General features: G+C 33.3%; 2 pseudogenes; one reads left to right on the top strand and one right to left on the bottom strand.

Moving 5' to 3' along the window:
* The window catches only part of LOC149186099 (PLAT domain-containing protein 1 pseudogene), a 44,346-nt pseudogene extending 28,687 nt beyond the window's left edge, over positions 1–15,659 (top strand).
* Positions 15,660–15,713: 54 nt separating this feature from the next.
* On the bottom strand, positions 15,714–16,280 carry LOC149186098 (protein DETOXIFICATION 27 pseudogene; annotated as a pseudogene).
* Positions 16,281–25,632: the final 9,352 nt, after the last annotated feature.

The raw sequence follows: 25,632 nt of genomic DNA, 5'->3' as shown, positions 1-25,632 counted from the left end.
TTTCTTTCATGCAAAGCGCAGAGTCAGGCAAGGATGCCCACTCTCCCCATTACCTTTCCTACTGATTATGGATGGATTAAGTAGACTCATGCACAAAGTCTCTAGGCGGGGTTCTCTCAAAGGGAATTGTATTGGCAATACACTAATCTCACACCTACTGTTCATTGACGATGTATTTATCTTTCTGGATGGTTCAATCATTGATATAAATGCCTTCAAAGACATCCTGAACACCTTCTACAATGTTATAGGTATGTCTCCAAATCAACAAAAGTATACTATCACATGTTGTGAATGCTCAGATATTTAACTCACTCATGCTTGAAACATCTATCCATTCACTTTCCTTCACCTTGAAGAAGGAATCAAATATATTGGTTTTAAACTCAAGCCTAATGGCTACCGAAAGGAATATTGTATATGGACTGTGACTAAGATTGAGAAGAAAATTAAATCCTAGCGCCACAAGTGTCTCTCTAGAGTGGGTACACTTATTCTCATAAAATTAGTCATTGAAGCCACGCCAGTGTTCAAGATGTCCCTATCTTGGATTCCAAAAGGCATTCTATTTTTCATTCGTAGAATCTATTGTGACTTCCTCTGAAGTTTCACAAAGGAGGGACACACCTTTGCTTGGGTCAGATGGGACAAAATTGCCCTCCCAAAGGCATGGGGAGGATGGGATCTAAAGGACCTACACTGCATTTCACAAGACTTGGCAAAAAATGTTGGATGGAGGTTAATCACTACAAACATCCTATGGATAGAAGTGGCACAACAAAAATACATCGCCCCTCTATCTATTGAAGAATGGATTCGACTCCCCAATAAATCGATAGCAAATTTTTCCACCATTTTGAAAGATGTCCTTAACTCATTTACCCTCATTGTTGTGGGATTATCTTGGCACATTGGCTCTAGACATCATGCCCATTTTGGAGTCGACCCATGGTCTGGCTACGACAATAAACATATTCCCCCACATGACTTAAACACATTCTTCAATGAACATCAAATAAAATTCCTAAATCAGATTGGTGACCTTATTAGATCGAACATTTGGGGATAGTATTGTCTCATAGTCGATGACTTGCAACTCCCTATACAATGGCACGAAGTATGGAAAAATTATCTCAGGGCTTTATGCTCATCACACACCAGAATAACCAATCAGGAAGATGAATTACTATGGGTTCTCACAAAACATGTCATCTCCACTCCCAAGAAAGGCTACCTCATAACCATTGGTACTAGAGAAACTGATGCACCCAGCTGGTGGTGGAAGCATTTATGGAAGCTCAAGGGGCCTGAAAAGCACGATTTCTATTATGGTGCGTTATGGAAAACAAAATACCAACTGGATAAAATGTGATGAAGCATGCTTATCATGGCCCCTCATGGTGTTCATTAAGTCATCGCAATGAAGAATCCACACATAATTTATTTCTATGTTTGCAGGTGGTGTCCACAGTATGGAAGTTCATTTATCTCAACATCTCTTCATCAATTAGATGGCAGGGCAACTCCATAACACAAGCATGGGTCAGCTGATGGAATGAATCATCAACAAACAAACAAACAAAATATTCCTCTGTCGATGTGCTGGGGTATATGGATTGGCCGCAACTGGAAAGATTTTCAAGACCAACCATTTTTTCTAGAGAGAACTGTGGCTTAGGGCTTATCCATATATTCCATGCTCCCAAAAGACAAGAACCCCTCTGCCCCTTGCATTATAACTCTGGAAATCATTAATCGAACACTTGCCTGGACTTATTTGGATGGATCCTTGTAGCAGGGACACTATTGTGAAGCAGTTGTTCTATAGATATCTAAACATCATTATGTTCAGTTCAAGTCTGGTCTCGGTCAAGGCTACAAATGTTATGCATAATTATATAGTATCAAACTACTACTTCTCTTTGCACTTGAGAAACAATGCACAAAGCTACAAATTTTTGGTGATTCAAAACTGATAATCGATTGGTTCACTTCCAAATCCACCTATCACACACACACTCTCAAAAGTATATTGGATGAAGTGATTTTCCTCAAAACTCGATTTGATTTCCTCTCTTGTCATCATATTTACAAGGAGTGAAATCATACTAGAGACCAACTTTCAAAAGAAGGCATGTAACAAACATTTGATACTTGGCACATGACAGAGAAAATCAACAACATGCAGTACCAATATTATCATAGGCCTTTCACGGACACACATCAGGTAGAGGAAGATATATAGGAATGATCATATATTACAGAGCTTTTTTGTCACTTATGAATTCTTCGACATAGTTTGAGATCTTCTTTTATTATATATTATAGCTACATTCATACTTTGGATACTCACTGGACTTTGATGGCATGACGTATATATATTTTTTCTTATATTCTAGGATGATTGTACTGATCCAGATTATACAAATCAATTTTTTCTGTATGACATCATATGAAGCATACACCATTTAATTTTCTTATTTCATCATAATCAAAATTATGATTTTTCCTGGAGGAAAAAAATATCAATTATTTAAATATTTATTTTTAAAACGATGCTGAAATTTATCCCATAACACTTATTTCTTATCGATTCCATGAACTTCCTTGATTTCCTCACATCACAGGGTTGCCCTCCTTCGAAGTTGATAGATTTCCGAATGAACCTTCAAATTAGTGTCATATTCATACACTTAGAAATATTTATTGATGTTCACCAACCATGCCTTTGCTCCTTCTTTGGTCTCACCATCAAACATTGGGAGTTTGATTTTCTTACATTCCCTTTTGATCTCCATCGTCTTCCTTTTTACTGATTTCTGATCTTTCTACTGAGATATGTTTTTTGATTCCTCCTTGTCAGTGTCTCGACCACCTCTATACTCATGTGGAAGGATTCTCTCAGGTACACTATCCTCTCTCTGCCTATATTTTTCTACTTTATTTCCATTATCAGGTGTTTGGGATGATGTCCTTTGGTTCTTCCTATGAGTCAGATTTTAAGTATCACTTCTTTATCTCACAACAATCATTCATTATATTCCCTTAGGTTGGACATTTTTGCTCTTAGCTATTGGATTGTTTCAAACAACATTATAGATTTTGACTAAAGTTTTTCACCCAATTGCACCAACATTCCTGGATTTGGTCTAGGAAATGGTACAAAACTTAGTGCTGTAGGTATTTATGCCATATTTCTAGCTCCTTTTTCTTCCATTCTTGTTAAACATAGAAATCAAGTTGTTACTTTTAAACTCGCTTCTGGTGGGGCCATAGTGTTGAAACCATGGCTCTAATTCCGCTTGTAGCATGCCTCCATAACTATAACAATTTATTTGTTTACTCGATGTTAAACATTCAACTAGCATAGGTCAAAACATTACCATTTAATTTATTGAACGATATTTTTCTAAAGTTTAAATTTTATCTTCCATCGAGCTTTATAATCTCTTGATTAGACTTAATCAAAAGCATATATATGTATTAAATTACATGGGCTTACAATCACTTGCCATACACTTCCTCGAGCCTTGTTGGTAATGTTTACTATTTGTGCGAGGGTTAGGGGACTTGAGTTCTTGAACTATTTGTATCCAAACTGCAAACTATTGATTCAATTCGTTCAATGCATGACTTGGATTTACTATGGTTTATCATAAGGTCTATCTCTTTTATTTATGGTGCTACGATATGTAACAAAACACATTATGGTTTTAATTTAATATGGGATTCATTGAACCTTCTAGAAGTGTTAGATGACACATTGGATCTCACTTTAAACAATGTCTGACTTCACTCAGATAAATGAGGCATCGACGACTTAGTGCATTGAGATTACGGTTATTCAAATCAATGATGGGGAGAGTGAGTGAGCCATTATAGAAACTACCCTACCCCTACCTAGGTACCGATGCTCAATTCACATCGTCCCTCCTGCCATTAGCAAGCTTTGTAACTCTTTCCATTTTTATCCCTATTGTTTCCTCACCATTTTACTTAACCTGGCCTTTGAAAATTTGCACTAGGTACGGGTATGATGGGCAACAAGGATTTTATTCCCATTATCAAGTGATTTGTATGTTTATATTTTGTTTCCATTGCTTAGATGTCATTTTTTTGTTTCAGACTACTCACAGCTTGCTTTTCATTTCTAGATTACAAATGATAACCACCAAGGGAATTTTAAGACTCATGTTGCCTCTCACCCGCTTCTAAGTCTCAACGTTAAGTTGCTTGAGCTCACATTTGGCACATAAGAGTACCTTACACACCTATGCAAAGTTCTACAATAGTATTTGTTGTCACTCTGTCTTTTTTGTGTTGTTTCCAGGAATAATGTTTTTCTTTTTTGTTCATAGGGTATTGGAGCACTTCTGGTTGACTCCTCAAGATAGTTAAAACCATAACCTTAAGCCTCAACATTTTAAAATTTTCTTGGTCAAATTTACATTAACAAACAATATTTCCTTGTGTTTTTACTTGTGCCTTTGCATTCAGTTTCAATTATATATTTCTTGGTTAATTAACCGCTCAACGAACAATTGGTGTCAGAGACGTGAGAGAAAAATATTGAGAGAGCAATGTTTCAGGCCACAGAGGAGCAAGAAAGTCATTTTTAAATTTTCTACTACAACCAAAAGATGTTCCCGCCATCAAATGCAGAAGACCCGCTCGGATTTTTTGAAAGAAGAGGAGAGTTTCCGAAGAGGTGTCCTACTCGGATTTTTTTGAAAGAAGAGGAGAGTTGCCTTTGAAAACTCTACCAGCCAAGAAAATGAGGGGTCCTACAGCTAAAAAAACCCGCTAAAAAAGGATTGCCGTCATCTGGTAAGCAAACCACAGAGGCAACCACCCAGCCTATTGTGATAGTCAAACGATTGCTGAGCCGAAAAAGAGAAACTATTTTTCTTTTTTCTCGGAAGAAGAGCCGTGAAAACCCGACTGTAGAGAATCTGAAGAAAACAAAGGAGTTATATTGTAACAGCGTTGTTGTTCATACATACTGGGAAATTTGAAGCAAAACTGACTGTAGAGAATCTGAAGCAAAGAAGGAGTTGTACTGTGGAGAGTCGAAGTCCTCTGGAGGGTTTGTCTTTTGTCTGAGGGTTTTCCGAAAATAGAATTGGTGTTCATACTGACTGCGTAATTTTTATTTTTATTTTTATTTTTTAGTTCTGATAACAAAAAGAACAAAAATATTTGTTTTTTGTTGAATGCAAGGAGCAGTGAAACTCAAAGTGGAATAAGGTTTTCTGTGAAAATTCTGGATTTTTTTTTTTTTGCAATTTCAGAAATGTGTTTTTTTTAAGAATTGAATCAAGAAGTAGGAACAAAGTGAAACTGAAGTTGGAATAGGGCAATTTTTTTTTTTGTTCTCTGAAATTAAAAAAAAAAAGGAAAAGAGGGGAACCCAAGAAACCAGAAAATATTGAAAACCCTAGTTGGAAGAAGGGAAATCAAAATATTTTTTAAGAAACCCTAGGAGAAAGAAAATGGCCAAAATGAAAAATGAAAAGTTCGAGGTGGAGAAATTCACCGGAAAATACAACTTTGCTTTATGGAAACTAAAATCTATGGATTTGTTGGTGCAACAAGGGTTGCACATTGCTTTGGACGAGGAAAATAAGAAACTAGCTAGCATGACAGATTTAGACAAGGAGGACTTGAATGCTAGAGCTCTCAGTATGATCAGGTTATGCTTGGTGGATGAAGTTCTCTTCAACATTGTTGAAGAGAGTACAACTGCAAGTTTATGGGAAAAACTGGAAAAACTATATATGACAAAATTGTTAACCAATAGAATTTATTTGAAAAGACAATTGTACAGTCTTCGGACGAAGGAGGGTAAAAAAGTTGTAGAACATTTAAATTTTTTTAATACACTTATATGCCAATTATCACATATTGAAGTTAAACTTTAGGAAGAAGACAAAGCTATAACTTTGTTGTGTTCTATGCCCGAGTCGTGGGACCACTTCGTAACTTCAATCAGTTTGAGCACTACTAATTCTTTAAAATATGAATTAGGTGTGGGAGCTCTCTTATTTGAAGAAATATGAAGGAAATCTAGTACTGAGACAATTGCACCAGAAGCCATGATAGCCAGAGGACGGTCAAAGGAGAGAGGAGAAAAAATAAGGCAGCCTTCCAAATCAAAATCAAAGGGAAAGAAGTGTAAGGCAAAATGTTGGCACTGCAATAAAATTGGACACCCCAAGAAAGATTGTTCGAAACGAAAGGAGTCTGATAACCCAAAGAAGGAAGCAAATCAGGTTGATTCATGTATGATAGACGAAGTTTTATCTGCTGAAGAATTATGTATGATAGATAAAACTTTACATGTATGTAATGTCTCTCAGGATTTTGAAAGTTGGTTGTTAGACTCTGCTGCATCTGATCACATGTGTCCACACAGAAATTGGTTTACTTCATATGAAGATGTAAATGGTAGTTTCGTGTTTATGAGTAATCGTGTCAGACTATTGGGATGGGAAATATCAGGATTAAAATGTATGATAACATAGTTAGAACATTAACTAGTGTCAGACATGTACTTGAATTGAAGAAAAAATTGATTTCTTTGGGAGTGTTGGATTTTTATGGTTATAAGTTTACAGGTCAGAATGGAGTACTGAAAGTTTCAAAATGTGCCCTTGTTGTTATGAAAGAAGAAAATGTTGGAAATATTTACAGACTCAAAGGATGTACTCAGTCAGTGAAGCAATGATTGTATCAGAGAAAGAAGAAGAAGGTACTTGCCTATGGCATCAACGATTGGGTCACATGAGTGAGAAAGGTATTCAGGTACTGATGAACTGTAAATTACTTTCTGATTTGAAATCCTTGAAGTTGGATTTCTGTAAACACTGTGTGTATGGAAAAGAATGTAAAAATAGGTTCAAAACTGGAATTCATAATAGTAAATAAATTTTGGACTATATTCATTCTGATCTATGGGGACTATCTCTTGTTGTATCATATGGAGGTGCTTTATATTTTTTAATGTTTATTGATGATTTCTCCCGTAAATTTTGGGTCTTTATGTTGAAAAATAAAGATGATGTATTCAATGTCTTTAAACAATTTAAAGCAATGGTAGAAAAAAGAATAGGAAAATCAATTAAATGTTTAAGAACTAACAATGGTGGTGAATTTACTTCTCTAGAATTTGAACAATACTGTAAGGATGAAGGAATTGTTAGACACAAAACTGTTGTTTATACTCCTCAGCAAAATGGTGTTGCTGAATGTATGAATCAAACTCTTATGGAAAGAGCCAGAAGCATGATCAACAATGCTAACCTGCAAAAGGAGTTAAGGGTAGAAGCAATATCCACTGCTTGTTATTTAGTTAACAGATCACCTTCAGTAGAAATTAATTGTAAAATTCCTGAAGAAGTTTGGTTAGGTTAGTCTTGTGATTATTCACATTTAAGGATATTTGGTTGTGATGCCTATGCTCTTATTCCGAAAGATTGACATTCAAAATTAAATCCAAAATCGAAATATTGTGTCTTTGTTGGGTATGACTATGCTGTGAAAGGGTACAGGTTGTGGGATCCTACGTCACGCAAGATAGTCATTATCAGAGATGTAACATTTGATGAATCTTCTCTTTTAAAAGTAAATGTTGAAAGAATTGAACGGGAAAAGGTATCGCCAAATCAACAAATTCAGTTGGAGGCTAGACCTTTCTTTGAAAGTCGAAAGGAAGGAGAGACTTCTAGAGGAAATGGTGATGAAGATACAAAGGAAGTTGTTGAAGTTTCTGAACCAGTTCAGCAACCAGTCACTCTAAGAAGGTCTACAAGGGAAAGAAAAACTCCTAAAAGGTATGAAGATTCTACTTCATATTTTTCATTGATTACTGAATATGGGGAACCTTCTTATTACCAGGAAGCAGTAAATGATACAAATAGCTAAAAATGGAAAATGACTATGGAAGAAGAAATGAATTCCTTAGCCAAGAATAATACCTAGGATCTTGTAGAACTTCCTGAAGGGAGAAGTGCTGCTAGATGCAAATGGGTCTTCAAATTGAAACAAAAAGTTGATGGAAGTCTCGAAAGGCATAAGGCAAGACTGGTAGCAAAAGGGTATTCTCAGGTTGAAGGTATTGACTTTCATGAGATTATTTCACCAATTGTAAAACTTGCTTCTATTCGTATTGTGTTGGCACTAACTGCATTACTTAGCCTTGAGTTAGAACAGTTAGATGTTAAAATAGCTTTTCTACATAGTGACTTGGATGAAGAGATATATATTGAATAGCCAAAAGGTTTTATACAAGGTAACAACAAAATATTAGTTTGCAAGCTCAGGAAATCATTGTATGGCCTAAGACAGTCTCCGAGGCAATGGTACAAGAAGTTTGACTCCTTCATGGTGAGCCAAAACTTTATTAGAAGAGAGGATGATCATTGTGTATACTTCAAGAGTTTCAGTGGCATATTCATTATCTTAGTTTTGTATGTCGACGATATGCTTATTACAAGCAACAACATGGAAGAGATCAACAGGTTAAAGGCTCAGCTCTCTAGGATGTTTGATATGAACGATCTTGAAGCAGCAAAACATATCTTGGGCATGGAGATACAAAGAGACATGAAAAATGGTAAGCTTTGGTTATCACAGCAGAAGTATGTGGAAAGAGTATTTGAAAATTTATGTATGAATAATGTGAAACCTATTAATGTTCCATTAGCTTCCCATTTAAAAAAAAAATAGTTTTGAGTCTTAGAACTAATGAAGAAAAGCAGTATATGTCTCATGTACCATATGCAAATGTTGTAGGCAACTTAATGTATGTGATGATATCTACAAGACCTGACATTTCACATATAGTTGGTGTTCTCAGCAAGTTCATGGAAAATCCAGGTGAAGAACATTGGCGAGCAGTGAAATGGGTGCTTCGATATCTAAGAGGCACAAGTGACCATTGCATCATCTTTAATGGTAGTGAAGGATCAGTCTGTGGATATGTAGATGTTGATTATGCAGGTGATTTGGACAAAAGGAGATCTACTACAAGTTATGTCTCTACTCTTGCAGGTGGAGCAATTAGTTGGATGTCAAATCTTGATTAAACAATTGTGTTGTCCACTACCAAAGCAGAATATATAGTTGCTTCAGATGCCAGTAAAGAAGCCATCTGGTTAAAGGGTCTACTTGATGAGATTGGAAGGATGTAAGAGAGAATCAATGCACTTTGTGACAGTGAGAGTGTTATTCACTTGGCTACAAATCCAACTTATCACAACACGACCAAGCACATTAATGTAAGGTATCATTTTCTGAAACATGTTATCGATGGCGGAAAAGTAGCTCTTAAGAAGGTCCATACACAAGAAAATTGTGCAGACATATTTACGAAGCCAGTTACAGTAGAGAAGTTGCGATGTTGTTTAGCTTCTCTTGGCTTGCAGAAGAGATGATGAATGGGCATGGGTAAGGGATTAGGAAGATTGTTGTCAAGGTGGAGTTTGTTGGAATTTGACAACTAATTGTAAATATGTGTAAAATTATATTTACTGCCATGTTGGTTTTATAATGAAACAACTGTTATGTAACGGATGAGGATCCTATAAAATGATGAATGTGGAAGCTATTGTAATAAGGATAATCATTGTTGATTTAATAGAAAATCCAATCCCTTGCGCCGTGGATATTTCCTTGATACCTTGTCAAGGTTTTACCACATAAATATTGTGTTTTTGCTTGTGTCTTTGCATTTAGTTTCATTTAGCTTCAGTTATATATTTATTGGTTAATTAACTTCTCAGCCAACATGTACATGTACCTCTACCAAAACCCCCCCAAGCTAATTCCACACTCAGAACAAATTTTCAATAAAGACCTCTCTAGATCAAATAAGATTCCTTCTGGCAGCATCTCGCCCTACTCAATACAATGTCCTATCTCTAAGGAATGTAGCACCATAACTACTCAGTTACTTGGCCCCCCTCCTACCAGGCTCCAAGTTCATAAGGTTGTTTCTCACTTTTCCCCTCTCACCCTCTTGGCCAATCTCTTCCAAAATTGAGATATTTTATCTCTAGGAGGAAAGAATCTTGGCATGGAATTTCTTCTACCCAGTTTCCCTTCATAAGCTTTCCCTAAGTGTTTTCCTCACATTTTCCTCAATTGCATGAGTGTAAAATTTCCTCGTAGACTCTTTCTCCCACCTAATTTTCATAGTTTTCCTAGTGCAACATTTTATTAATATAAAATTAGAAAAAGAAAAAAACATTTATTTACATCATATATTTATACTTGCCTCAACATAGCCAAGTGTCCATAAAAATAAATTCACAAAAGTAAATAAAATATTTACAAGTCAATAGGAGATGTTACAATTGAATATACTTTTAATAGTGAGAAAAATAATAAAGTTCTTGTGAAGAAAAACCTTTTAATTAAAATCCCAAATAAAATGTTCGTGGATTTAGGTGATATATTAAAATTTTAATGAAATGATTTTATTAAATTTAGAATTATAAATTAAATGGTTAAAAGAAATTAAATATATAAATATTATTTTAAAAATATAAATTAATTAGTTATGTATTTTTCTTCTTATTACATTAAATTATATTTATATTTTTAATATATGTATATTTTTTTGATAAGAAATATCTGTATATTTATACCATATATATTTTTTTCTTTATTATATTATAGCCCCGAAATCATCGCATCAAATTTATCCTTTCACTATGATACTAATCCTTCTTTCCAACCACCCATAATCGATCCAATTGACTTAATAATACATGTTTATATATTTTAAATGATAAAAAATTAACATGTTGTAATATTAAAATGACATTTATGTAATGAATTATACAATATTACAACCACCCATAATCGATCCAACTGACTTAATAATATATGTTTATATATTTTAAATGATAAAAAATTCACATGTTGTAATATTAAAATGACCTTTATATGACGAATTAAACAATATTACAGTTACGTATTCTTATAATTTTTAGTGTTCTTTTTCCTTTAGTAATTTACTATGATTTATATAATTTTTTTTTTGTTTTTTTTTTATATTTATAAATTATGATTATTTAAATAATTTTTTTAATCAATTATTTTTGAATGGTATGGGTTTTTTATTTGAGATGTTTTATTTTTAAATTTTTGTTGAAGTTAAAGGAATACATAGAAGAGAAGGAAAGGTCATCAACAAATCAAATCTTGCAACTCTAATCAATTTAATCATTTATATATTATTAATACTTTTACATCTTTTTGATGGTTTTAGTGAACTTATAGTTTTTTAATTTAGTTCAAATTAATATATATAAATCTTTATAAAATACATTAAGTTTTCACATTAAAAACAATTTAATAAAAAATTCTTAATTCTAATAAAATCAAATGTTTTATTTCTCATCATTTTAATAAAAAAATATTATCATATCTATAAAAATTTTAATAAAAAAATATTATCCTAATTATAACTTTAATATTATCCTAATTATAATATTTTTTAATAAAACATATTTTCATAATAATAATGTTTTAATATTATCTTAATTATAACATTTTTTAATAAAACATATTTTCATAATAATAAATTTTTAATAGTTAAAATTATCAAATATATCTATATAAATTAAATATTTTTGTGAATTTCAAAGTTTGGTAATTAAATATAATATATTATATTGATCATAAAAAAAAATAACGTATTGCCTTGTTAACAAAAGAATTTTGTATTGGAAAAATAACCTAGCATATTTATTAACAAATTTTGTCAATTAAAAAAAAAATTAAGATATTAAATTTAAGGAGGAGATTCAATTTAAGATTGTATTATTATTATTAAGTATTTTTATATTATTAAATAATTTTATCATAATTAAATTATTATAAATTTATCTTAACTATATAGATAGAGATTATATTTTTAGAAGTGCAAATTTTATAAATGAATATAATATTTTTATTATTAATATAATTTTAAATACATTGAAATTTTTTATTTATAACTTGTAATAAGTTTTATTATTATTAATATTTTGAATATAAATGATTAATTTTATATTAAAATTTTGAATTTTCATATTCTTATTTAATATTTTAACTTTTCAATTATATTTACATATATATATATATATATATAATTTGTATTAATATTCTTATAGTTTATTTATTTGTATATTGAAATAGTTTAAAAAATATATATAAGAGTTATATATTTCTTAGAGAAAATATAAGATTTTAATTTTAATTTTAATTTTTGATTATCTTATCTCTTTAAAATTTTCTTTAAAATATTCGCTAAAGTAAAGAATGGAAAGAACTACTCTTGGATCACTGCAGTTCTGCAAGAATGTTGGTAGTGTGGAAAATATTTTGGAGTTGAGAATGGATGTTGTTAGAGCAATCAGTGCACAGCAAACCAAAAAACAACAGCAAATAAACCATACACAAAAGACACAAAAGATTAGCGTGGTTCACCCAACCATTCTGGGCTACGTCCACCAAACATAGGCATCGGCAATCTTTATTAACAAACAGGAGATTACAAGATATTCAATTTCCACACAAACTCTCACACCCATCCCAATCCGTATGGACACCTGTTTTATAGCTAAGAGAATCTAACTGCCTCATAAATCCTCTTACAACAAATATAGGATGCATTAACTCTCTCCCAACAAAATAGAGCTAATATAGCAACTCAATCTTATTGTTGTCACCTACTGAGATTTTTGCCTAATTTATTAAAACCGAAAATCTCAACGGATGTGAGTAAGATTGGGACAATCCAAGAGAAATTGCTTTTCATCCTCAACCCTCTTAGCATCAAGAAGGTGACAAATTCTTTAGTCGTTTAAAGAATAGATGGAGGCCTTATTTCACTTCTAAGCTAATGAAAATTAGTTATTATCTTTGCAATGTTTACCTTCTTCTTAGTACTTGTCAAGAGAGAGATAATTTTGGTTATCAAGAGTGGAGTTGATCACCTCCTTATAATACCTTAGCTTCCTTTTTCCCTGTCTCCTTAAAATCTCACAACTTATCCTTAAATTTGGAGGTAGTACATTTCATTATAGGCTTTAATATCAACAATGTGAGCACGATAGTAGTAACTAAACACATATATTTATTATTATTTTATATTATAAATAATTTGTATTTTTTTTAAATTATATATATAGATATAGATATAGATATAGATATAGATATAGATATAGATATATGGAAAACCTTCAAATCTACATTGGGCATGGATAGAAGCATGCATACCCATGTCCCTGCAACAATAATTATTTTTCTATGTTATGTTAATTGAGTTTTAATAAAATTAAAAGTAATAATATTTATAGAGATGAAATTTCAATAAATATAAATAATATAATTAACAAGAGACATAAATCTATCTTTGAGTCGAAAAGGCTTATTCTACAGCCCATCAGTCGTGTATATCTATATCTATATCTATATCTATATCTATATCTATATCTATATCTATATCTATATCTATATATATATATATATATATATATATATATATTGTAATGTCTAATATATCACCTCGATCCAAGTAGGGAATTAAACCAAGGAGTACTATATATATATATATATATATACCCTTTTCAAGGGTACATCTTCATCATGTGCAATATATCACCACGATGGAGGTAGGGAATTGAACCAAGGAGTGCCTTAACAAAACACCCCGATCATTGTCCATCCAAGAGCCCATGAACATATATATATATATACTTTAAAAAATTTGAGTAAAAATATATATATGTCAGTAAAAATTTGTTAAAATAAAATATTTTAATACTAATTGATATTGACATGTACTTAAAAATATATTAATAATTAAAATGGTTAAAACATGTATTTGTTCCTACATATATTCTCCATAGCATTCAAAATTACAATTTAGGCAAGAAAATTTACACATTGTATTTTGCATTCTAAAAAAGTTTGCACCTGAAGAAATTTGATCCCGATCGGATTATGTTAGAGTCGTACTTAAGATGGATCTTTCTAAATCTAGTGGCCAAGAGAGATCAAATCTTCTGAGGTGCAAACTTTTTGCATTCAAAAAAAGATTTCAATCTTGAAGGATTTGAACCTTTCTCTACTTGCTAGATCAAAAGTTTATGTGGATCTATACTTGTATATAGTTATATTATTTATATGGACATTGAAATATTTTATTATTGTTAAGAGTAAATTTTGTTTATTAATAATATTTTTTTAAATACCACATGTCAAGTATAATTAAGACACATATTAGTTGTAATATCATTAATCAACAAAATCACCAAAAATGTATGTTTATTTTTATTAGTAATCATATTAGACATTATTTTTATTTAGTAATTAATTTTTATTTTTAAAAGACATATTTCAAGAAGGAATTATAAATCTCCCTCTTATTAAATGTAGAATGTGTCTCTTGACTCAATTACATATATAAGCATAAATACAATAAAAAATTGACAATAACACAATATCACAATTTTTCAAATTTCCTCTTACATTTATTTTTTAATTTATTTATTTATTTATTTTTTTAATTTTTCCCAGCTACATATAAGTTTGTTAATATATATGTATAGACATTTGATGAAGGAATTGTGTGATACTTCTTTTATGAAAAGTATTTTTAAATTTCCTAGCATGGTTATTGATATGTAATGATTTATTCATTATTTTATTGTTATTTAATATTAAAAACATATTATGAAATGCAATTTAGAAATTTAAGTATTACATTAAATTGTAATATAAAGTGATATTTAATTTTACATATAGAACTGAAATTAAATAAACACATTATTTTTTTTAAAATAAATATATTGCAAAAAATAAATTTACAATTATTTCTAATTAATTAAAAACTCACTCTTTTTAAATAAAAAGGTATTAGAATGTGAGAAAGTTAAAAATCCGAAATATGAAAAACCTGACATAAGATCTAACCCATATTACATGATTTCCTTAATTAACAATAATAAATCTACTCATATTTAACAAATGATAGATAACCCTACTGCTTACGATCAACAAAGTTATAATATATTTTATTTAAAAAATAAAATAAAAAATCACATCTCCGTAATGTGAAAGCTCGCATCAATATTTATGATTTCAATAAAACTTCAGCCTTTGATATATTTTAATGATGAAAATAGATCATGATTCACATCTGTTCAATAACGTGATTCAATAATTTTATTCTCTGTATATAAAGCGCAACTTATCATTACATCACTATTTCTCGTTTCGTAAGAAGATTTGGGCCTTCCGTAAATTTAGAGTTAGAATAATCTGGTTCCTGTATGTAAGGCGTGACTTATCATTACGTCAATATTTATGTATTTTTAATATGATGTCAAACTTTTGTAAATATTAAGGCTGCAAAAGATGCATTTACTTCCAGCCATTCAGGTGGACAGCAACATTACGGTTTCTCCTTATACGATTTGTAACTGTTTCACTTTGCAACAACCTGTTTCACTTTGCGGGATCTTGAAGTTAACCGTTATGGACCCATTTCAATCTAGTGGTTTTCCAAATCTCTCAATGCTGCAGCCTTTCTGATGACGCTCAGCGAGATGAAAGGGTTGGAAGTTGAAGGTGGCAGTCTTGCCGGCAAAGGAAGACGCTGTTGAAGTAAGATGGGCATGAGTCATAAGGTCATCATGGCAAAACAAATAGGAATCCTTTCAAGAGTGAGTTGTGGTGTGTTCAACTAACCATAGCATCACACCAGATGCGACGGAGAGCTTGAGAAAAGGCCACAAGTCTCTGAATGCTTTTCTGGAAAGCCCGGTCCACGTATGGGGACAACCTCCACAAGTAACATAAAGAAATTGACCAATTGCAGGCACCCACCACGCTAAATCCAATGTAATGGCTGCTCCCACAAGTCCCATTTCCAATTTAACGATAAAAAGCCAGGTTAGGACAATATGAAGCACCAATGAAGCTACAGAAAGCCAGGCAATGACCATGTTTTTCAACTGTGACTGCAGGTATCTCTGAATCGGAAACATAAATACAAATGCAAAGTGCTGAGGAATGAACCAGATTGAAACTGATCCGGATAGTTCAGCAATATCATCTGGCTGACCCATCAACTTGAGAAGGGGGGTGGCAAATATATAAATTGGTAGGAGGAGGACTGCAACAACAAAAAGCACAATCCAAGAGCGTTGCATATATACTCCCAGCATGTGGTATTGCTTAGCTCCGTAAGCTTGACCGCACAGAGTTTCCAGGGCACTGCCCATGCCTAACTGCCATTAAAACACAAGTTGAAACTACATCAGCAATAGGGGCCATGATGGCATAGCTGATTTACTTGCGTTTAATGTCAAAGTGATCACTTTCAAATTTTGACCTTCAAACTGTTAGAATTGGATACAGTCCGGAGTCGCTATATTAAATTTCCTTGTGCGGATTAGAATTTGAAGAGATAATTTTCGAAGAACCTTTTTTTCTCCCGCGAAATTGATAACTATATGTGTGAACAGAGCGATTGACTGTTATTTTTCTTCTTCTTTTGTATTAGGCATAAGCAGGTAATGCTTGAAGCTTATGACCAGCGATGTGAAGAAACATGCAACAATTTTTGCAGAATATCAGCGACGACTATATCGTTATGTTGATCAAGCAAGGGATGCACAACGAGTGAGGGTTGGCAGTGGGCAAGATGCAACCCCTGACATTCTGCGTGCCCGTAACGAGCAGGATACAGTTTATGCCACAATTAAGGGCAACAAGCCAGCGGATGGTCTCATTCTTATTGAAACAACACAGGAAAGGAGCATTAGAAAGGCATGTGAATCACTTGCAGCTCATCTCATTGAAAGAATACAGAACACTTTTCCGGCTTATGATGGGGGTGGTGTTCAGGGACATGCACATCTAGATGCTGAGAAGCTAGTTATTGATTTGGATGGGGAAATACCAAATGATGTGAAGGATATTGCTCTAAATTTGCTCAGGAGTCCTCCACAATTGCTACGTGCAATTACTACATATACTGCTCGAATTGTCAATCTGATAAACCGAGAGACGGAGAAAATTGATGTCAGGACTGATGCTGAACGTCTGAGGTATTTGATTATTGCTTTGCCTTCTCCATTAGCTTTAATTTTGATTTACCAACAATGATATGAAAGCAGATATCGGTATTTCCATTATTGTATGATCACAATCTTGTTTTTGAAATAATAGCTGATCAATTGTCTGTTATTATATTTATAAAATGCCTTCCTTAAATACAATAGAAGTATTGGAAGTGCCTCAATACCATGGAACCCATCCCTCCTCTCCCCCTCCACTGAGAAATTGCTTTAGGAAACCACTCATCAAAATTTCGTGGGCATTTTCCAACAATGAACTTTAGGTGCAGTTTCCAGGAAATTGAAGGAGAATTTCAAAATTCCAAACAATGGGGTTTTTGAAAAATTGCCTCAATTAGATGAGACACGAGATTTTTTTTAAAATTGTCAACAGTTTGGGAGATTTTGTTGGTTTTCTAAAGGGTATATACTCAGTTTTTGGCATGGCCGAGTTTTGCAAAACAACTAATCCTTTATTTGAAGGTTGGTTGTTGGGTGCATGTTTCCTTCATGGCTTCGAATTAGAAGCTTTGATATCATGAAAATGCTTTTTCAGATCTAGGTGCATCTTCTACCAGAGTTTTAGAAGTCACTGGTTTTGATATTCAAGAGAAGATTATTCATAACTCTTTTTTATTCATTCAGTTTTATTCATCGCATACATAGCTTAATAATTTTGGCTCTAAGCACATTCTAAAAGCAAATATCTTGAGTCTACTAACCAATTGCATTTGTTATAAAGGGAATTTCCAAGATCTTGGTCCAGTTTCCTACTAACATTTGAGAATGTTGAAGTTCTGTCTATATCAAATCTTGGGGTATCGTGTAGATCTAGTATAAGACGATAGAAAATCAATAGTTATTATAAATCGTAAACCCCCTCTGTGTGTTCGATGTTTAACAAAGGGAGTGAAAAGAACTATTGGTGATGTGGCAGCAACAGGTTCATAGTAGCACCCCCTTGACAGTTTTCAATACCATGGAACCCATCCCTCCTCTCCACCTCCACTGAGAAATTGCTTTTGGAAACCACTCATCAAAATTTCGCAGGCATTTTCCAACAATGAACTTTAGGTGCAGTTTCGAGGAAATTGAAGGAGAATTTCAAAATTCCAAACAATGGGGTTTTTGAAAAATGGCCTCAATTAGATGAGACACGAGAATTTTTTTAAAATTGTCGACAGTTTGGGAGATTTTGTTGGTTTTCTAAAGGGTATATACACAGTTTTTGTCATGGCCGAGTTTTGCAAAACAACTGATCCTTTATTTGAAGGTTGGTTGTTGGGTGCATGTTTCCTGGCTTGGAATTAGAAGCTTTGATATCATGAAAATGCTTTTTCAGATCTGGGTGCATCTTCTACCAGAGTTTTAGAAGTCACTGGTTTTGATATCCAAGAGAAGATTATTCATAACTCTTTTGTATTCATTCAATTTTATTCATCGCATGCATAGCTTAATAATTCTGGCTCTGATCACATTCTAATAGCAAATATCTTGAGTCTGCTAACCTATTGCATTTGTTATAAAGGGAATTTCCAAGATCTTGGTCGAGTTTCCAACTAACATTTGAGAATGTTGAAGTTCTGTCTATATCAAATCTTGGGGTATCGTGTAGATCTAGTATAAGACGATAGAAGATTGATAGTTATTATAAATCGTGAACTGCCTCTATGTGTTCGATGTTTAACAAAGGGAGTGAAAAAAACTATTGGTGATGTGGCAGCAGCAGGTTCATAGTAGCATCCCCTTGACAGTTTTCAATACCATGGAACCCATCCCTCCTCTCCCCCTCCATCGAGAAATTGCTTTTGGAAACCACTCATCAAAATTTCGTGGGCATTTTCCAACAATGAACTTTAGGTGCGGCTTCCAGGAAATTGAAGGAGAATTTCAAAATTCCAAACAATGGGGTTTTTGAAAAATGGCCTCAATTAGATGAGACACGAGATTTTTTTTAAAATTGTCAACAGTTTGGGAGATTTTGTTGGTTTTCTAAAGGGTATATACTCAGTTTTTGGCATGGCCAAGTTTTGCACACTGATCCTTTATTTGAAGGTTGGTTGTTGGGTGCATGTTTCCTTCATGGCTTCGAATTAGAAGTTGATATCATGAAAATGCTTTTTCAGATCTGGGTGCATCTTCTACCGGAGTTTTAGAAGTCACTAGTTTTGATATTCAAGAGAAGATTATTCATAACTCTTTTGTATTCATTCAGTTTTATTCATCGCATGCATAGCTTAATAATTTTGGCTCTGAGCACATTCTAGTAGCAAATATCTTGAGTCTGCTAACCAATTGCTTTTGTTATAAAGGGAATTCGAAGATCTTGGTCGAGTTTCCGACTAACATTTGAGAATGTTGAAGTTCTGTCTATATCAAATCTTGGGGTATCATGTAGATCTAGTATAAGACGATAGCAGATCGATAGTTATTATAAATCATGAACCCCCTCTGTGTGTTCGATGTTTAACAAAGGGAGTGAAAAAAACTATTGGTGATGTGGCAGCAGCAAGTTCATAGTAGAACCCCCTGGACAATTTTCAATACCATGGAACCCATCCCTCCTCTCCCCCTCCACTGAGAAATTGCTTTTGGAAACCACTCATCAAAATTTCGTGGGCATTTTCCAACATTGAACTTTAGGTGCAGTTTCCAGGAAATTGAAGGGGAATTTCAAAATTCCAAACAATGGGGTTTTTGAAAAATGGCCTCAATTAGATGAGACACGAGAATTTTTTTAAAATTGTCAACAGTTTGGGAGATTTTTTTGGTTTTCTAAAGGGTATATACTCAGTTTTTGGCATGGCCGAGTTTTGCAAAACAACTGATCCTTTATTTGAAGGTTGGTTGTTGGGTGCATGTTTCCTTCGTGGCTTGGAATTAGAAGCTTTGATATCATGCAAATGCTTTTTCAGATCTGGGTGCATCTTCTACCAGAGTTTTAGAAGTCACTGGTTTTGATATTCAAGAGAAGATTATTCATAACTCTTTTGTATTCATTCAGTTTTATTCATCGCATTGTTAGTCACAGAAACGGAACATCAAGAACCTCATGTCTTTGATGAAATTTTTGTTATGATCTTAATGAACTTATTTATGGTGTTTTAAATCAGAGAAATGAAATCTAAGAACCTGATGCTTTTGATTTCAATGCGGATAGATGAAATGCACATCTACTCCCTTCTGCATCAGCATCATAGAAAGAAAGCATTCCTTTTACAAATACGTCCCAATTCTCTATTTTAAGTTTCAGGGGAATGGGTTTGTGGGGGATACATTGGGGATTATCCTCTTCTTTATTTTGGGTTCCCACTCTGCCCCAAGTTTTGAGCAAGGTGCCCATTCTATCTACCACTTTCCCTATCCCGGAGGCAAAACTTTTTAAAAATTCCAATAGATAGAAGGTGCGGAACACCTGGTTCAAACCATGATAAATCAGATTTGTTTCAGAAATATCACTGTTGTCTATATTCTGTGTGTTGATTTCTTGCCTGCAAATTTGAATCTGTTGTAAATATTCCTGAAAATCTCTAGAGTTATAACTCGAACCCTCACGTTCTCCGCGGCATTCAGCGCCTTCACGAACAAGGTCATCTGGCTGATCGTCATTTCTTTTTTCTTTGCACGAGGCTTTGTGAAGACAGGGTTAGGTGATCGAATCGCCACATAGCCTGGTATGCATTCCTTTTCCAAATACGTCCCAATTCTGTGTTTTAAGTTTCAGGGGAATGGGTCTGTGGGGGATACATTGGGGATTCTCCTGTTCTTTATTTTGGGTTCCCACTCTGCCCCTAGTTTTGAGGAAGGTGCCCATTCTGTCTACCACTTGGCTTATCCTGGAGGCAAAACTTTTTAAAAATTCTAATAGATAGAAGGTGCGGAACACCTTGTTCAAACCATGATAAATCAGATTTGTTTCAAAAATATCATTATTGTCTATATTCTGTGTGTTGATTTCTTGCTTGCAAATTTGAATCTATTGTAAATATTCCTGAAAATCTTCATAGTTATAACTCGAACCCTCACGTTCTCTGTGGCATTTAGCGCCTTTACGAACGAGGTCATCTGGCTGATCGTCATTTCTTTTTTCTTTGCGCGAGGCTTTGTGAAGATAGGTTTAGGCGATCGAATCGCCATATATTTTGTCAAATGGCTGGGGAAGAGCACTCTAGGGCTTTCCTACGAGTTAACTATAAGCAAAGCTCTCATTGCCCTAGCAATGCCCAATACGACTGCTAGAGCCGGGGGAGTGTTCTTGCCCATTATCCAGTCCTTGTCTCTCTCCGGAGGTAGTTTTCCCAACGATAAGTCGTCGAAGAGACTCGATTCCTATCTCATTCAGTCACAATTCCAGGTAATTATTTTCGTTGCGTATGATATTTTGGAGCATATTGATGGCATTTTCAATCACAAAAACACACTGTTTAAAACGGGATGCTTTCTATTAAATTTTGATTTTGATTTTAATGAGCTTTATTATGGTGTTTTCTATCACAGCAACGAAACCTTAACATCCCCATGCTTTTGATTTTGATCTAATTAACTTAATTATAGCATTTTCAATAACAAAAACGAAATCTTGCATTTGATTAAAGTATGGTTTTGATCTTAATGAGCTTAGTTATACCATTTTCAATCACAGAAATAGAATCTCAAAACCCCACTTTTGATTAAATTTTGATTTTGATCTTATTGAGCTTAATTATGGCGTTTTTAATCACAGAAAAAAAATCTTTTTCTATTAAATTGCGATTTTCATTCCAATGAGCTTAATTATGGCATTTCCAACCACAGAAATGGAATCAAACACTTGTTGTTGTTTCCGTTTTGATTTTGATCTTAATGAGCTTCATTATGGCATTTCCAATCACAGGAATGGAACTTTAAGAATCCCATGTCTTTTATTAAACTCTAATTTTTGATCTTAATGAGTTTAGTTATGGCGATTACAGGCATAGAAACTAAATTTCAAGAATCTGAATTTTAATCTTGATCTTAATGAGTTTAATTACGGTGTTTTTGATCACAGAAACCAAATCTCAAGAACACCCGAGGTTGATTTTTATCTTAGTGAGCTTCATTATGGCATTGTCAGTCATAGAAATGGAACATCAAGAACCTCATGTCTTTGATGAAATATTTGTTTTGATCTTAATGAGCTTATTTATGGTGTTTTAAATCAGAGAAACGAAATCTAAGAACCTGATGCTTTTGATTTCAATGCGGACACACAACATGCACATCTACTCCCTTCTGCATCAACATCATAGAAAGAAAATATTAAAACCCGATTATTTTTTATTATAACAACCATATATTTTTATTTGTATTAAATTTGATATTTGATTCTGGGAGAATAGGCTCCTTTGAAACAGTTGTAACGTAAAGTTTATTTCAATTACCTTTGAGGCTTCATTCTTAATGAGTTCCGTTATGTTGCTTTCAATCACAGAAGAGGCTCTTTTGAAACAATTGCAATGTAAGTTTTATCTCAATTACCTTTGAGGCTTCATTCTTAATGAGTTTCGTTATGTCACTTTCAATCAAAGAAGAGATTTAAAAGACTCGACATTTTGTTTAAAATTATTTTGGAATAGGCTCTTTCGAAATAAATTGGTCTTTTTGCAACAAAGAAAACTTACAATAAGGATATGACTTGTGCGTCCAATTTTCTTGACTTTGAATGGTTCTTCATGCCTTTCTTAACTTTCAGACATCTTTGTTTCTTTCAATTTTTCCTCTATTGCTTCGAATACTATATTTTGGAAGAGGTTGTGCATCAAACAATGTCATTATCACCTCACATTTATGATATGCCATATTCAGTAAGTTACTAATGGCATCAGAATTTGGATGTTAAGGTTGGTAAGTTGTGATTGTGGCAATATTTTAGGATTCTGTGTGAAAATTTCTTGAGCTCATACTAGCATAAGAGCACTTGATTCACTCACTCATTGATCTCAAGTTAACTCCACCATTATCTCTGCCTTATTTAAACTTATATGAAGACATTGACATTATGAAAATGCTTGCAGACAACAATCTCTTGATATTGCATGCTATCTTTCCCTTTGCCTTTGACAATGTAGTATATTCTGTTAGTTGATTTCTTGCTTATAATTATTATATTATGTTAAATACCATTACTGTATTGTGCATTGGTTGTGCATCAAACAATGTTATTATCACCTCACATTTATGATATACCATATTCAATAAGTTACTAATGGCATCAGAATTTGGATGTTAAGGTTGGTAAGTTGTGATTGTGGCAATATTTTAGGATTCTGCGTGAAAATTTCTGGAGCTCATGTCATGATTCTGGAGGCACTTTAAAAACAGCTATTGCAAGTGATTCCAATGCTTATTTTCCTTGAAAATTCAGGACTATTCGGGGGCCATGTTGGAGTTTCAGATTTTAATTAACAAGTTATTGAAAAACTGGAAATACTAATCTATAAGAATACTTGGTACAACCCACTGTTATCTGTCTAATTATGTAGTCTGAAACAACATCATTCATCAACAAAGGGATTTGTGCATCATATAAAAATGTCAGTTATTTATTTATAGAATAATCGGAAATGATGAATGTGGGCTTTGTTTCTGGGTGATTCAACCTTCAGGGACATTTCTGGACAAGGAAAATGGAAATGATAGAAAATCCTCTGCCATCAAACTGGAAATTGATTCTTTGATTGTTGATATCCTACCTGCAAATTTGAATCTGTTGTAAAAATACAAGGAACTGAAGCCATCTCTATTATCAACATTTTGCTGCTTTGTTTTGAATCCATGACTATATACCATTCAAACGAGTGATAGAACTTGTCGTTTAGTAGCAAGGATAAGTAACAAGACTGATTTAGTTAAAGCTTTGTTCAATTTCTCAGTCAGTCAAATGTTGATGCACTCATTGGATGAATGCAGGCTTTGTTTCTGGGCGGTTCAACTTTCAGGGACATTTCTGGACATTTCTAGACTACTTCATCTCCGGTAACAGCCTTAATCTCCTTTCTGAGTTTTTGTTTAATTTCTATTTCATCCATGGACCATGATAGAAAATCCTCTGCCATCAAATTGCAAATTGATTCTTTGACTGTTGATATCCTGCCTGCAAATTTGAATCTATTGTAGATATTCCTAAAAATATATCGACCTCCCTTTAAACACTGTCAACTATGCCACCTATTATGCAAAGGTCCTTTTATCGATTCCTAGCAGTTTCAAATCTTGATATTGGTTTGTTAGAACTGGAAAAAATACATTGAATATATAACCTGATTTCAATAGGTAAAAGAACACCACAACAGGACTTTCAAAATTCATACATTTCAATATATCGTGGACATACTTTTCCATTATAACCAAAAGAAAGAATATACAAATGATGAATTTTGTTCTGATCTGATTTGTTTTTTGCACAACAATAAAAATGAGTAGAAAAAAAATTCTGACAGTAGTTAACACTATCTTACAAATTTTAGTCAGCTAGTGGTTATCAACCATTAAAACCAACAAAAAGAACAAGAAAACTCTGACAAAATTCTCATTATCTGCCTCCAAAATGCACACATGTCTTGACCTGCTAAGACCTAGTCTTGAATACTCATATAAGATTGATAGCCTTTGAGATTTTAATACCTTGGATACTTTGGATTTTATTTGTATGGAAGTGTTTGTTTGGATTTATTTAGAATGGAGTTGTGCTAAATGCAACTGTCATTTCGTGCTAAATTTCTTGATGTCTTCCTTATTCTCAAGAATTAATACTCAAAATATACAATGAAACTATTAGAGATATTTTGGTTACCACTAAATTTGGTAGTGTAGATGGACCTGGTTCTAACCTTGCAACCTAACATTTGATCCCTTCTGAGAGGCCTTGCCCTCCTTTCCAATTTGGGTAAGGAATAACAATCTCCCTCGTTATTCTTAGAATAAGGATTCCATCCATGCAATTAGTGGGTGCCTAGGAATATCTGTCTTAATCCTCGAAGTACATTTCCAACTACCTTTCCAACTTTGCAAGCATTTATGTGAAAGTGGTTTTTGGGCTTTGGTCTCCTAAAGGAAATCAGGGAATCGTTTTAGATGTTGATGGAATAATCTAGACCCAAAATCCAAATTATGTAGGATTGATCTCAAGTTAACTCCACCATTATCTCTACCTGATTTAAACTTATATGAAGACATTGACATTATGAACACTGACTTAGCCTTTGGAATTAAATTGGCTATCTTTTGGAATTAAATTGGCTAGGGAATCATGTGGCTTGGTGAAGGAAATGCTTGCGGACAACAATCTTGATATTGCATGCGATCTTTCCCTTTACCTTTGACAATGTACTATATTCTGTTAGTTGGTTTCTTGCTTATAAATATTATATTATGTTAAAAACCATTACTGTATTGTGCATTGGTTGTGCATCAAACAATGTTATTATCACCTCACATTTATGATATAGAATATTCAGTAAGTTACTAATGGCATCAGAAATTGGATGTTAAGGTT

This window comes from Pinus tabuliformis, chromosome 3_1, assembly GCF_031772625.1.
Source record: "Pinus tabuliformis cultivar Carrire ecotype Pingquan chromosome 3_1, CPIR1, whole genome shotgun sequence".
Classification (NCBI taxonomy): Eukaryota; Viridiplantae; Streptophyta; class Pinopsida; order Pinales; family Pinaceae; genus Pinus; species Pinus tabuliformis.
This window is presented reverse-complemented; position numbering and strand designations above follow the sequence as displayed.